The sequence below is a fragment of the Lagopus leucura genome, unplaced genomic scaffold (genome assembly GCF_019238085.1).
Source record: "Lagopus leucura isolate 7727_CA_CO unplaced genomic scaffold, USGS_WTPT01 Super-Scaffold_100002, whole genome shotgun sequence".
In the NCBI taxonomy this organism is placed as follows: domain Eukaryota; kingdom Metazoa; phylum Chordata; class Aves; order Galliformes; family Phasianidae; genus Lagopus; species Lagopus leucura.
The window spans coordinates 11,727,396-11,742,753 of NW_024962263.1; the positions used below are offsets into that span (position 1 = coordinate 11,727,396).

At 41.6% G+C, this 15,358-nt stretch overlaps 1 long non-coding RNA gene across 2 annotated transcripts in view; it reads right to left on the bottom strand.

The window, feature by feature from the left end:
* LOC122179352 overlaps nucleotides 1-11,727 on the bottom strand; it is a 13,308-nt gene extending 1,581 nt beyond the window's left edge. The window contains exons 1-3 of one of the 2 annotated variants that reach the window (XR_006178661.1): nucleotides 11,663-11,727; nucleotides 9,832-9,899; nucleotides 4,542-4,607 (exon numbers count right to left, since the gene is read on the bottom strand). This is a non-coding gene — a long non-coding RNA (uncharacterized LOC122179352). Of the gene's footprint in view, nucleotides 1-4,541; nucleotides 4,608-9,831; nucleotides 9,900-11,662 lie in introns of those variants that run through there. The other variant, XR_006178660.1, reaches the window with a different exon arrangement.
* Between the last annotated feature and the right edge of the window lie 3,631 nt (nucleotides 11,728-15,358).

Genomic DNA, 15,358 nt, shown 5'->3' on the forward strand with positions numbered 1-15,358 from the left:
AGGAGAGGAGAGGAGAGGAGAGGAGAGGAGAGGAGAGGAGAGGAGAGACTGTAAAAAACATTTTAACCAAAGATCATTAATGGGGCCCTTAACTGACAGTATGTAAAGAGATGAGAAAGAAGATCTTCTAAATGGCAGGAAATTCTTCAAACTTCCATTCAGTGTCTTGATACGTGAAAAAGGTTGCGCTGCACCTTATGTTGGAGATTTCTGTCATTAAGGCACATTAACATTGCCCCAGCAAGGCGAGCTCGTGTTGTGTCAGCTCTGCATACCAGCCCGCATACGTAGGATTTCACACCGTCACAACAGGAAGATTTTACTTGTCCATCAATGGCTAGGAAATGCCAGATAAGCGGACAAAGGAAAATGGCATAGCAAGATTAGGCAACTTCTTTATGAAATGGGTTTCTCATACTAGAAAGATGAACAGGACTCCAAAGAGCACTCACCCTCTCCTGTCGCAGCCAAGCATCTTTCACTGACAGCAGGCATCCCACACAGACTGGGTGAGAAGGTTTCACCCGTACCCACCCACCTACCCAGGTCCCCTCCAGAAGCAGCTCCCAGTGGCCACCTGGCAGTTCTGTGACATTATCCTCTGTACCTGCCTGACTCATGTTGCTTCATATCTTCCACTTGTCCTGCTGCTCTCACTGGGACATTTGGGAGCTCTTTGGGTCTGCATCTCAGTGAGATCTTTCAGCACCAAAAAATGTAATGGGATGAATCATGCATGCACTGGATGTTTAAGGTATGTGTATCTGTGTCTCCCTACTAATTTTTCAATCTGATTTCCAATTTCAACCAAGTCTGACAGAGGGGAAAATGATGCTGGGGCACAAAGTCCCTACAGGCTCTGCAAAAACAAGCATATAGAGGAAATTGGCAAGGCAATGGGGCAACCAGGCCTGCAACTCATAGACCTGCTTGATTCAATAACAACTCATGTCTGTGCATGACTGGTGGGCAATATGCACCCTCCTGCAGGCTCACAAATGAAATAGAGCCTGATGGCTCCTTTCCACCATTAGCACCAGCAGAGCAACACACAGAGAAATTCAGCCTCAATGTATATTTCCCTGATCTACACAGGGATCTGTGCTTTCAAGAAGAGTTGGAAGTGCATTAGAGCTAGAGCAGCAACACAGGAAATCAGGGTCACGCTGACATTTTTCATTCCCAGAGGCATCCTATGTTGTTCAGTGCTGGAAAACATGAAAACATCAGGTCTTGAAAAAGGGAAGGGGAATCAAGTGTGCCTGCTGTTAGAATTTGGAGGAGACCCGACATGAAACTCTCATGTACCCTTTTCTCCTGCTGCCCATATGTGGCTTGATTTGCAGTGCTGTGAGATTGGCCCATCAAGAGCCCAAGTTTTGATTGCTCCTCCCTAAATCCTGCTCTTTCTGCAGTACTACCAGGCTCCAGTGTTTTCCTGAAATATCAAGAACACCAGGTTTGATGGGCTTAGAAATGCAAACTGTTCCTCTGAAGAATCCAGAATCTGTCCTCAGGAACTTAGGAGACATCAACAGGAAGATGAATTAGATACTCAACAGACCAAATTCTCCAAACTGAGGGTACACAGCTCCATGCAAGCATTGTATGAGCACAAATGCTCTTGGTGACACCCTCTAGCTCTGCACACACACTCATACACCCAAATACACCCACACTGGAAACTGAACAAACATGTGGATTGACACTCTAATGTTCAGGGTCATGTCAAGTTAGGCTGTGCTGAGAGGTTCCTCTTTTCTCAGGGCTGTTCTAACAATCACCACTTTCTAGAATCTTGTTTCTACTGACATCAATCCATGCTCCTTGAGGAGATGTCTACTGTTTCTCTCCCAGGGAAACGTAAATCTTCACAAAGCAACCACTGGCAAGGTACTTCCACACATGCAAGCCAACTCAATCCTATATTTTTGAACAATGCCTATTTTTGAGAAGGAAGCAGCTATTATTTCAGACAGTCTTTCTGTAATGAAGCCTAGATCATGTGAGTATTTTCTTACATAGCTGTGGAGAAGCAATCATGCCTGAGCCATAAGACCATACCGTGTACTTGCTCTGTAAATACCCAGCTTCATATCTGTCTAGCTTATTGTATATGCAAACCAAGACATTTTTGCACAAAACCACAATGGGAAAGAGGTAACTATCTTCAAAATTGTATACATCTTTTTCTTCCTAAAAACTCACCAAAGAGTCTTCCTACCTCTGGGGCAATGTTTCTGCGATTATGTGCAAAAACATGTACACATTATATGACTATAGGAATCACGACTGCAGTGTGCCAATGCCATAGGAAAAGCCTGTCTCTGTGTGTTCACCTTAAAATCTGAATTCTCCACGTCTTTCCTAAACAAGGGTCCATAATCACAGTCCTGGTTGCACAAATAAGACAAATATCTGAGATACAGAGATTCAAGCAGGTCTGACATTTCACCAAGCAGGAGGCAGCAGTGACCTACACACCCCAGCTGATGCATTTCACAAGAAACTGCAAGTCGCTTCAGCAAAATATGACTCCTTTGATACCTTCCTGTTTAATTTAATGCAGACTTTTAATATCCAAAGAGACCCACTGCTTTGAAATGAGGAAACTCGGTCAAAGACTTCGGCAGTCAGCCCACAGCTGGCAAGCACAGCTCAGGGGCCTAAAATACAACTGCTCACTAGACTTGTGTTTGGAGACAATGGAGCTTTCAAAATTAAGGCTTGTATATGCAGGCAAATTTATCAGCCTAATTATACTGGCATAATTAGGACGATAAATTTCCCTGTGTAGACAAGTCCTGAATCTCTCAAGCTCATAACTGGGCAGGTATTTCAGAGAGAGAGGGAAAAAGGGGGAAAAAGCCACTTCTGGAATATCCAAGTAATAAATTCTCTCTCTCTCTCTTTCATATTTTCCCCCAAGATTCTTTTTTTTCATCCAAATGAACAGTGTATTTCATTTCCAAACTGAGATCTGGAAGAACCATTGGTACATGTGTTTTTTAGACAAATCAGAAACAACAAATACAAATATGCCTTGAATCTGCACTGGTCAGTCTCTTGATCCAGAAAAACCCAAACACATTGGCAGAGCCCAGTAGGCAGACCACTCTCCATTCTACTTTGAAGGACACAATGAAGCAGGTTGCCCACTATTTAGAACGGTGCATCTAATGTGAGACTCTCAGACACTCCTGTCTGTGCAAAAGCCTCAGAAGAAGCCTGCACTGTTCAGAATAGTGGTCCAGGCACGCCAGAAACGATGCCATTGTTAACGCTCTTCCTTTCCATGCCTCCCTTGCCAATCTTTCCACATAAGAGCATCACATAACTCCCCTGTGAAGCTGCCAATCCCACAATATAGACCAAGTCTAATTTGGAAAAAGTGCAAGATATCTAACCAGTGCTCTCTGGTTTGTGTGTGCATAGGAAGTCTCATCCCAGGCACCTCATGCGCTTCACTCCACTTCACCATCTTGGAGCTGCCTAAAAACAGTAAGGGCCATATTGTCAGGAAAGAATCATGGCAAGAAAATTATACTGAACCTAGGACTAAACCCCTGCCTGATGGACAGCACTACTTGCTCACTCTCCTTGCATCCTATGGTGTGTGATCCCAGACCCATTACTGCTAATATTAAATAAGTGACCTACGCCGCACGAGAACTGTGCTATGAACCTCAGCTAATGCTGAGGTTCATTTGCAAGTGCTGACTTCAGAATCTCATAACCTCCCTCAAAACACTCAGTGAGCTCAGAAAATCCAGCATTCAGCTTCAGCCATTTTGTCATCCAATCTTTTTTCTTCCTCCCTATCTTCAGCTTTAATCTTCTTCCATGCTTCTCCATGTCATGGGACATAGACCTCTGCCTTAACAGTGGCAAAGATTCTCCTGATAACCAGGATTTCATTCCAGCTTCTCCCTCCCTTTTTTCACACTGATATCAGCACAGCACTGAGTAAGTAGAAGGAGAGTCAGGGTACCCATTGTGTTAAACACTGCATACATAACGGAAGAGAGAAAAGTCTTCTTGATCACACAGCCTAAACAAATAAGGCCAAAAGAAATGTTATTCCAATTTTACAGATGGAAAACCGGGACCAAAGATATTAAATGTCTGGCCCTAGGAAATGTGCAGCCAAGGCAGGAACTGACCCCCTGTTTCCTGAGAGCGAGCGATCAGTGTCTAATCACACATGATCAGTCTTCCTCTCTACCTCCCTGTAGGCACTAGGAATTCGTACTCAACATCTCCACATGTTTCTCTTGCACTGCACTGCACACAGCCATACACACCTAGATGGAACTCCTTAATAAATAATTCTACATAGATTCATGCAGTTCTCCTCTACTTGTCAACCCGTGCCTCCCTTACAGCACAGGAATTAGTCTTTCCTTCCTGTATTCCCAGTGTAATTATCAAACAAACTTTCCTTCTGGTGTAGTCTTCCAACATCATGGACACTTTAAATCTCACACATAAATCTCTTCAATTTCAGCAAGCCTCTCTTCTTGACAATGACATTTAATTGTGATCCTTTTTTTAATCAGAGTCAGTCCTCAGTTTCCCATCCCCATCTGCTGGAAGCAAGTTTCCACCTAGAGAGGAAGTCAGTCTTTGATTTCATAAATGACTATAAGAAGATTTAACATCCTCACGAGCATAACTATTTTGATCAGAACATTTTTGCTCCAATTCTTTTTCCAGCTGTTTCACTTTTGATACAAATCCCAAGATACAAAAATCCTTCAGAATTCACCCACAGAAACTCCAGTACAAAGGCAGGCCACTTGCCCTCTTGTGGCCTTAGGAAGGTCTTTCCCACTCTTCTCCAAGACCTTGGCTTCATGTAACACAAAGGAATAAAGGAGGGAGCTTCTGCATGTGTGGGTTTGCTTGCTTTAGATCCTCAAGGGAAATCTCCACTTTGTTATCTGTGGCCCCACAGCACTTCTAGACGGCCACTAAGACCAGTGTATCTTAAAAGGCATTCAGGTGACAGATAGAGGCTTTCATGAGAGCATCTCCCACCATCACTACTTCAGATTGGCATGAGTTCAATTTTACAGGCAGTGCTCATTTGAGTACAACTCTCCTCACTGTAGGCAACTGAAAGAAAACATCAGATTCTTGCTGATTAGATTTTTCTGGCTTCAAAGGAAAATCTGAGCTGTAAGATGTAATCTTGTGCAGCTTTGCTTTCAAAAACTTTCTGCTATTTGCCCTTTCAAATATCACCTCTCTGAAGATATGTGTATATGTAAAATGAGACGGCAGCATGAGCGCCACAGCCTTTAGTCTCCCTCTAGTACTCTCAAAGGATGTCAAAAGCTCTGAGGGTTCTCCTTAAAAGGCAATAAATGAGATTTTGGTGTAAAAAGACAAGGTATGAAGTCCAAACAAGTGGGACCCAAGCATGAAATTATTATTTTTTAACAAAGATCATTAGTGCCCCATGCCCCATCCTTCTTACCAAAAGCTAAGTTGCTTTATTTCAGCAGCACTGGCTGCATGACACAGAGCAAACACCGTGAAGCCAACTTCATTTCTGAGGACTTCACTCTAAACCCACTGTACAAGGATGACACTGTCTTTTGAGATCCAGGTTACTTAGCTCCAGTTTGCAGGTGGCACACCCATCTAGGAGCAAGATGATTAAATGCAGCCTATGTTTCAACACTGTGCTCAATACAGTCCACTCTCAGTCTAGCCTGTTTGGATTTGAGCTGGCATGCCTGGAGACTCAGACTCTTACAAGCCTTTCCATAATACCATCAGCAACCCTGTCAGTGCCTGTGGCTGTTGTGCTGGGATGGAGAAAATAAATTTCCACATCCTACAAAAATGCTTGGATGTTAAGGCCAGAGGAACTAGCTAAAATCTTTCTGTCTGGCATCTTTAACAACGTAGACTGTAAGATTATGCTAAGCAGTTCATACATCAAGTTCAATAGCTGTGGTTGAACAACAACCACAATAAATACGCAATCATGGAAAATCTACCACAATTCTTAGTAAGTTGTTCCAATGGTTAATTATTCTCACAGTTAAAAATGCACACCTGTGTATCAGTTTGAAGCTGCTTAGCTTCAGCTCCTGGCCAACACATTCTGTTACATCTATGTCTATTGAACTATGTAATACCTCATTCTCCATTATTGATCCTCTTTAGGTAGCTTTAGCCTGTGACAAGTGATTTGTTTGAAGGCTAAATAAGTAGAACTTCCCTGACATTTGTTGCTATCTTGAGGGTTTTCTGTTTCTTTTCACCCTTTCAGTTGCTTTCCTCCAAGCATCTAGTGCTTTGATATCCCTCATGAAACCAATTGTGGAGTTTGCTGAGCTGTAAGGGATTCTCTCAGCATTCACAGAGCTAAACTACTTTCTTGGGTTTTGTTCTGAAAATCTCCGCATGCTCCCATGAAGACTTTCCAGAGTGCTGTGTTCTCTGTAAGCCTACAAGTTACAAAAGCATTTCCAAATCACTAAGTCCAAAATCATGCTGAGTGATACTGAGATGAAGCAACAAGACCAAAAGTCCCCACATAAAAATTTAGAAGGAAACAGTTTCACTGCAGGATCAGTGAGCAGAATGATCTTCCAGCTGCTTCTATTTCTTTAGGTAGGTGAAAGCATTCACAGCTCATTTGAGCCAGTTGTTGCCAACAGACTGGAGCTTTGCTATTGTTTCAGAGCTTTGGTCCAGTTCTTTCTATCTGCCACTCAAAAGGCTGGAGGAAATGCAACCTATTGCAGACCAGCTTTCCTTTTCAATCAGAAGTGTTCAGCTTCACATACACATAGCTTGCTTGCATCTCAAATATTGGCCAGACAAGCAGGCTGGCTGGCAGTTCTGCCAGTCCCTAGCAATAAGGGCTAGATTGGTAGCTGCCTTGTAATAGCACCTTACTGAAGAACCAGCACCTTTCAAAGCACATGCATCTCAAACCTATGCTTTTCAATGGAAGAAAACAACACTGTCTTAAGTCACTTTGGAACAGAGCCTCATTGACTTTAAATTAGCAGTATATGATATCCTTCTGCTTTGCATATGACCATTGCAATGAAGAGCTTAAGAGAGTTTACTTCTTTTTTCCTACCAAATCTTCCTACTTTACAACAGCATTTCACCAAACTCAGTCACTTACTGGAAGGCCCTTCGTAGCTTAAAATAGCACAGCTGAAACATTTGCCTATGAATGTCTTTTAACTGGAGGAGCTCCTCTGGTCTGCCTGCATGGGGCATTTTTGCTTAAGGAAAGGAGGTAGAAGAACTCCACCACTCCCAAGCCACTCTTTCCCCATACAGGGAGCCGCTGCTCTCTGAGTATTAATAAAGCATGTGTTGAAAGGGAGACTCAGCCTGAGGCATGCTCAGTAGAACACTTGTTGCTTGACCCACCTCCTCAACCCAACGATTAATTAGGCCTAACCCCTCCCTGTCAAATTGCCTCTCAGGCATGTTGCTCAGCCTTCTCCCTCTTGCCTCAGGAAGATTCACTCACTAGCTTTTTATTTCAATATCCATGTTTTCCAGCTTGTAAGGTCCTCCACTGGTTTTTCCTCAGCTGCCCAAGGTGTGCATTCCTGTAAAGGGACTTTGAGGAGGAATGATGTCTGGAGGGAGAATGAGCACAGCTAGGACTGGATGGGGACCTTCCCATCCCCATTCTCTCAGTCTTTCCCATGTGAGCTGAGAAACAACCTAACTTCTTCTCATCTTCAGAAAGAAGCTCTCGCACTGCTGAGTGCTGGTTTAAGAGGTCTGGAGGTTCTGGTGTATCAGCAGACCTTGCATTCAGCAGTTCTCCAGCATAGGGATGCAGTTTACATCTGGAGACTGGGCAGTGGTGTTTGTTTCCAGAAATAGACCTCTGCGCTCACAGCCTTGCCTGGGAAAGAGCTGAGAACTAAAGCTTTCCCTTTCCTACCATCTAGCTGTCATGGATCAGTACTTAGCATGTTATCTGCTACCACATCTTCTCTTACATGCCTTGTTCGTTTTGTGCATCATCAATGGAGCTCAGCTGCCTCACTTAATGTTCACTCACAGCAACTCCTTGGTGAAGTGTTAGCTTGTGCTCCTGTCTCAGTTTCCTGTTCATTTACGCCATCTGGATAGACTGGGAGCTCTTTGGGGTCAGTGACTGCCTTTTGCTATACACATACAGAAATATGCCCAGTGGAGCCTTAATTAAGGTCTCTAGACGATGCTATAATACAAAAAATAAATATTAATTAGTTGGATCAGCAGATCCACATACCAGACATATTGCAAGACACTCCCCCGCTTTACTTACACATGCTGATATGTGAACGTGCCTGCAATGGTTAATACCACTGTATATTTGGCTTGTCTGCACACTGTATGTTTTTCCTGTATTAACCTTTCCTTTTCATAATCAGATGTCACTTAATATCCTGACTAAGAACATTCTGTAATACAGTAGCACGAGTTTGGACAGAATTGTGAAATTATCTTTGAGTTGTAACACAGATGGAAAGATCAGATGACAAGACTCTTTTCCATTTCTCTAGCCTTCTGCCGTGGTTACCTGTGTTCTAAAATCCTAAGCCATGAACGGGCTCATTCTTTGTGTTGGCGATGAACTAAGTCATACTCACAGCTATCTGATTTTTGTACGTGGATTGCACATTCCAAAGAAAATCCATAATGGAAAACATAATTGCAGTAACAAGCACCCTACAGGGATGCAAAATTCCTCAAGAGAATTGTTACGGGTTAATAGGGCTCTTCTTTACATGGTTCTTTAGAGCCATTCCTATTCATATCAACTGAGCACTAGAGGAAAAGTAATAAAATTACCAGCAAAAGCCCAAGTTCTGCCTATTCAGTATTCCACACTAACTTCCAAAGACAGAGCTCTGATTGTATGGCTGAGCTAAACAGGATGGCTGTTTTTAACACCGTTCCAGCTTATGGTAACCATTAACTACAACCTGACTTCCCATTACAACATACCTCTGTGAACACCTATTAGCAGCTAATTGAATCATCTAAAAATGGTCATAATTCAAACCTATGTTTGTATTTTTGTAATGTTTCTTATGGTTTTTACTATAGTACAGGAGGAGATGCAAATCAAAGTTGTGTTTAAGAGCTCATGCTAGAATGGCAGTTTAAGTGGAAATCTAATGGAGTGACAAAGGGGAATAAAGCAGTATTGTATTTTTGATGTTACCCATGAGACATGATAGGAGAAACTAATAACAAGCTAATAAGACTGCCTATCTCTAAACATTTTCCAGCTGTGAGCCGCTGAAGAGCCAAAAGACCTCTCTAAGTCAACACCAACAAATACATACACTCACGTCGTAATTTTCTGCAATCGCTATTCATAATTTCAAAGTATAATTTCAAGGCTATATAGAATTTTTCATTCTACTTTGAATTAAAAAAAAATACAAGTCTTTCCTCTCAGTGGCATCAAGGATTGTTTTTCAGCCCGTTCTGTCCTGGCGGTTTCAATGTGATTGAATTCAGTTTTATTGAAACTAAACATGTTTTTATTATATTACAAGAGGCAAAGTTTGTGCTGTTTGTGTAGCATTATTGACACATTTGCACGTATTTGTTGCCAAGGCTTTAAATTTAATTTACAGTCTGATGCTGTAAATATTTTTCATTATATCTATGGGAAAGTTGTTAGCTGTTATTTTGGGTACTTCAAATTAGCATAAATTAGCTTAAATAATAAATTAGCTTAAGCAATAAGTAGTTTAAACAAGCTACTCGAATTGAAAGAATACACTTCACTGATTGCAAGGGAACTGTCAAGAACAGATAACAAAGATAACGCACCTCAGGTGGAGTGTCTCTCCAGAAAAAGGTCCTCTGCTGAGTCACAGCAATGTGATGTTTTCAGGCCACTGTAATGCAAAGCAAGGTGCAATTGCATAAAGCTTATACAAACTGATGTTTGTGTTAAATAAATACAAACAGGAGAAAAAGAAAAGAAAGCTTAGGCAAAGCTTCTTCAGCTTCCTTCTACTGTGAACTACCCAACTGTCACGAGGTCTGTCTAAAGTAGGTATCTACTTCCACAAGAAGGTGTGAATTTAGGCAGTTTGTTAAGTAACAGTGATCATGATCATTCACAAAGCACTTGAAAGGATTAAATAATCCTTTGAAGGATTAATCTGCCTCTGATTGAACAGATTGACTAAGAGAAAAAAAACTCTTTTTCAAAATGCATACTGCTTTCTAGAGCACAGTGTAGGAGCACTGAGTAGTTTAACAGGTTGTCTAATTTGAACTTTAATAAAAGGCCAGCAAAGAATTTTTAAATTCATGGGGAAAAAATGCATTGTTACTTCAGCTGTGTCATTGCTTACAATTTGGAAGCACCTGTTGTATTTCTACTTGCATTGTTATTTTTTATCAAGACAAACGTGATACTTTCAGTAGAAAGTGGTTATAAACCTCCCATCTAGCATTATCTGGTTATTTTTAATTCATATTTTCAATATGTATTTCAATATATTTCCACAGTATCCAGACCAGAAAAGGGCTCTTCAGATTTGCAGGCTTGGGTTGCAATGTCTGGTCACAAAGGCCATTAGATATGACCCACAAGAGGCAATGGCTCTGCTGGCTTGCAAATCACATCCATCGCACTGCCCAGGTCTTTCAAACGTATTAGGGAAGTCAGATTCTTATGTCTGGAATCAGCATTCAACATGGACTGCTGCCTGATTTGAACAACCACCAATTCTCAGCTGATACCCTATCACTCTCTACAACTACTTGAAAGGAGGTTGTGGTGGGGTGGGTGTTGGCTTCTTGTCCTGCATAACTAGTGATAGGACAAGAAGGAATGGCCTGAAGTTGCACCAGGGGAGATTCAGGTTGGATGTTAGGAAAAATTTCTTCTCCAAAAGAGTGATCAGGCACTGGAACGGGCTGCCAAGGGGAGTGGTGAAGTCACTGTCCCTAGAGGTGTTCAAGAAACATTTAGATGTTGTACTGAAGGACATGGATTAGTGTGGAAATATTGGTGGTCGGTGGACAGTTGGACTGGGTGATCTTAGAGGTTTTTTTCAACCCTGATTCTATGATACCAAAGAAGTTTAAATCACCTATTGCTGATGAGACTGTATCACAGTGAAATAGCACAAAGCATTTTGACAGATGAGCTGTGTCCCCAGTAAACATAAAATAAGAAGGATGTGTTTTACATAGGCGATGGGAATTCTTCCCCATAGATACACATGTGCATCCCCATTGGTTTTCTTGGAAACCACAGACACACTCCTGAACAAACAAATAACCACCACATCCCTTCTCCCAGGCTGAAAGTTTGTCCTAGCTTTCTCCTGCAACCTTAGTAGTGTGCCAGAAATTAGCAATGAAACCCTTAACCAGGCGTTCCAAACAACAATATTTTTAATGTCTAGCACCCAGATCTCTGATTCAATCTTCACTTCAAATGCTGCATTTGCTAAAACCTTCAGAAATTTCTGGAAAGACTTGCCTAGGGAAGGTAATGACTGAGCATATATGGCAATTGCTCTATGGTTTTCAGATGGGCAAACATATGTGTGCATATCTCCTGTGTTTTGGGAAATTCCTGCTGTCCTTCTTATCAAAGCTTCAAGGGGATCTTCCTGTGCTCAAGCTGTGGGGACCTTACCTGGTTGAAAATCAGCAGCCCTTGTGCAGTTGTCTGTCCGGGAAGCGTCTGCACTCCAAAGACACAATAAAAAGCCGAGCTAACAGGGGCACAGCAGCAGCCTGGAGGGATACATCAAGGAGTGAGTGACCTGCTTGCCCTCTGAAAACTCCTGGCATTGAGAAGAATATCCTCATCTCATTAGCTGTAATGAGCTATTCATATTTTTCATTTCAGCATGGATCGTAAAAATACAGTGACTGGAAAATCCAGGCTGGCTAGTAGGTCCTGTGCTGGTCACACTTCACTCAGTCCTCATCAAGTGGAAGAAAGGAAATTAAACTTTTTTTTTTTTTTTTTTTTTTTTTTTTTAAATCCTCAACCTACTAAGCCTGTTGGTCATGACTCCCATTTGGGGAAAGCTATGCTTTCTCCTCTTCCTTCTCCATAGATCACACACACACACACACACACATGCCATGAAAACATCACCCTAATGACTGCTGACAAAACAGTGCCTGAAGGAATGTGTTGAATACAAGCATCCAAATAATAGAGCCAACACAACATGTCAATATCTTAAATTCCAAACATAGGCTAATATCAAAAATTGTCCCAAAAGCTGCACGTTTTTCCTAGATGGCCTGTTCAGCCTTCAGTAATTTGACTTAAAATGGCCAAAAATTAAATAAAAAGACCGTACTTGAAAGCAACAATTACTTCTCGATCTTTCAATTCTGGGTCTTCATTCATAGTTCTTCTGTTTACTTGTAATTTTTTCTCCCTCTTTCAGATGCTATCTTTAGTTATTTCTTTACCTCTTCTTTTCCATATTTGCTTGGCTTCCCTCTCATTTTCTATGGAGCCTGAGTCAGGCTTCCCTATGGAGCTCATTCGCAGTCAAAAGTTTCTCAGTCAGAGAAACCTTCCACATCATCACATTTGTCAGTGCAGTTTCCATAGCTTTCATTACACCCTTGGGCTAAGGACCACGTGAGCCCTGGGCCTGGGGAAAGGAAGTTCACTCTTCCTGCTGTCTGTGGCAGCTGTCTTTAAGCATCCCAGATGGATTTCTTGAACACAGAATGGGAGAATTCCAGTTTGGGTTCAGTCCATAAGCAAATTTGTTTCATTCTCAGTTGTGCCATGCACTTTGAAATTTCCATTGTTTGCTTCTGGGTTCATTACTAAGGTTCCAGTTAATATTTTTTAGAGATATGCTCCTTACTAGGAAGCAGCAGCTATTGGGGATGTATTCCATGCTCAACCCTGCCTCTCTGAGATACACCATTGATCTGAGGTAAGTAGAAGTCTTACCTGCTGATGTGTTTCCTCGCTCTCCTTCTACATCTGTGTGTAGCTGCCCTTCATACCTTGAAAAGATGCAAAATATTTGAGATCACTAATGCTTGTTCCATAATATTTACTGTCTGGTCACATTTGTCTCTTGGTTCTTTCCATCACCGCTGATGATACAACACAAACATTTACCCAGCATCTTACTTGGCTGTAGTTTTTCCTACTCTATTTATCTGGGTCTTTTTTTTTAAATTTAATTTAATTCACATTATCAGCCCCTCCAGAAACACTGAGTTTGCTAAGTGAGAAAATATCCACCAGCCCATGAAAAGCCATGGCCACGCAGCATTACGTGTGCTGAGAAATGTCCTGGTGCCAGTCCCAGCAGGGATTTGCATGCAGGTGCACATTAAACGTTGCTTTGGTCCTTTTCACCATAAAGCACTAAATCTCAGGATCCCTTAATGCTCCCACCCAGGCTCACAGCAGGCATGTCTGGAGAGACATGCATTTAAGCATCTCTCAGTGCTGCTGAGGCACTTAGTTAAGCGTTCCCCTTTTGGGCCTCACTTTTGCTACTATGCACATTAGTGCTCAAGGCTATGCAGCTGCACTCCAGTTCATGCAGGATCGAGTTCCCCTGCCCTCTTTCTCCTGGCTTAGCACTTTTTCCTTTTTTTTTTTTTCTTTTTTTTTTTTCTGCCCTGTACTCACGCATGCAACACTTCAGAGAGCAGCATGCCATTACGCTCAAAGAGAACATGCATGAGCGCTTCATAGCCCTCCACGCAGTCTTTTTACCAACTATTCCCTTCAAAGACGTTGATCCAAAATCTGACTGAAGCCAGCAAAAGTCTTTCCGTTGGCCTTGGACCAGACCCAGAGCAAGGGACACAATTAGATGTGAACAGAGGCACAAATGAAAGGCAGCTTGCCTCCCACAAGGAGAAAACTCTATCTGAGAGCCAAGCAGGCAATCCTTTTTGAGATGCATCTCTTTGCAGTGGACACCCTTCCAAGCCTGTGTTCTGTGTGACTTCCACTCGAGCAGCTTGCCAGGCACTCAGCGGTGGCTTTGGACCGTGAGGTGAAGACAGGGTGTGGGCACTGCCTCACTGTTTTAATCTGCCAGATTTGACTGTTTAATATATATTTTATTGTCTTGTTTATTCTTTTTATAAGTCTTACTGTTACAAATATATTTAAATGGCAGCAGAAAATATGTCAACTGAACATGGTTGGGAGGGTCAAAAAGAAACCCAAATAAAAGCCCATATCTGATTTGGTGGAGAGGCAGATGTCTATTTTTCTTCTCGTTCTCTTTTTACTCCTGCATGCACCAGTAAGACAAGAAGGAGATGTCTCAGACCAATTGCCTCCAGCTCTCAGTGAATGGACGACTTAAGAGTCTTCAAAACCCAACACTTCCTACTGCCTGCTACTCAGTGACTTGCAAACACATACTATGGTAGCACCACCCAACATGAAATAAAGTCCACAGTCAATGCAAATCATCCCTCGCTCTCCATTTTTCATACTGTTCTGTCTTGAAAATAACCTCATTTTAATGACTTATCTATCTAATTTAGATCTCAGTTCTTTCTACTCACATTAACACTGGTTTCAATGAATACAAATGTCTTATCTCAGCCAAAAGAAAATCCAGCAGATCCTTTTATCTGAGTTGTAAGATGATATGTTTGGACGAAGCGTCTAGCGGGGTCCTGCCAGAGCTCTGGTTTGTTTAAAATTTTCAGCAGTTATCTGGAAGCAGAAGTAGAAAAAAACATTAATTATATTCACAGTTGACATGAAGACTGGGGGAGGAAGGGGCAAACAAGAAGTTTATAGTGAGAACATAAATCAATTTACAATGATTTGAGAATTAGACAAGCATTACTCAAATTATGCAAATTCACAATATGTTAGAATGCAGTCTGGTTTCTTATCACATCTGGATAAACTGATGATATCATGGATGACACTATGTGCAGAAGGACCATGATAATAGCTTGCACCCACAATATGGATTACCCATTCTTTATGCTGTATTTAAATGGTGTAGAAATTCATAGAGACATAAAGATCTCAGCAGAAGAAAAATACTGAACTGGAAAGCAAGAAGGATGACAGAAAGACTCAAACAACTATTGCACATCTAGTTTGACCCTGTAGCCCTGTAAGAAGAATGAAGTTCAACTATTTAATTATCACAAATCCTGATCACAGTTCCATGTTGCTTTATTGTGTTTTAAGAACCATATGTAAATTATAATTTATTGCAAACCAGGTTAATTTACTTGTGAAATGACATAATGTGCAAAAGAAGTGAGAGAACTAGAAAAAAGTGGCTGTTATGCAAGAAAAAATAGCTCAGAAGCATTAGTCCACAGCCATTCATGGAGATTTCTGTCTGGT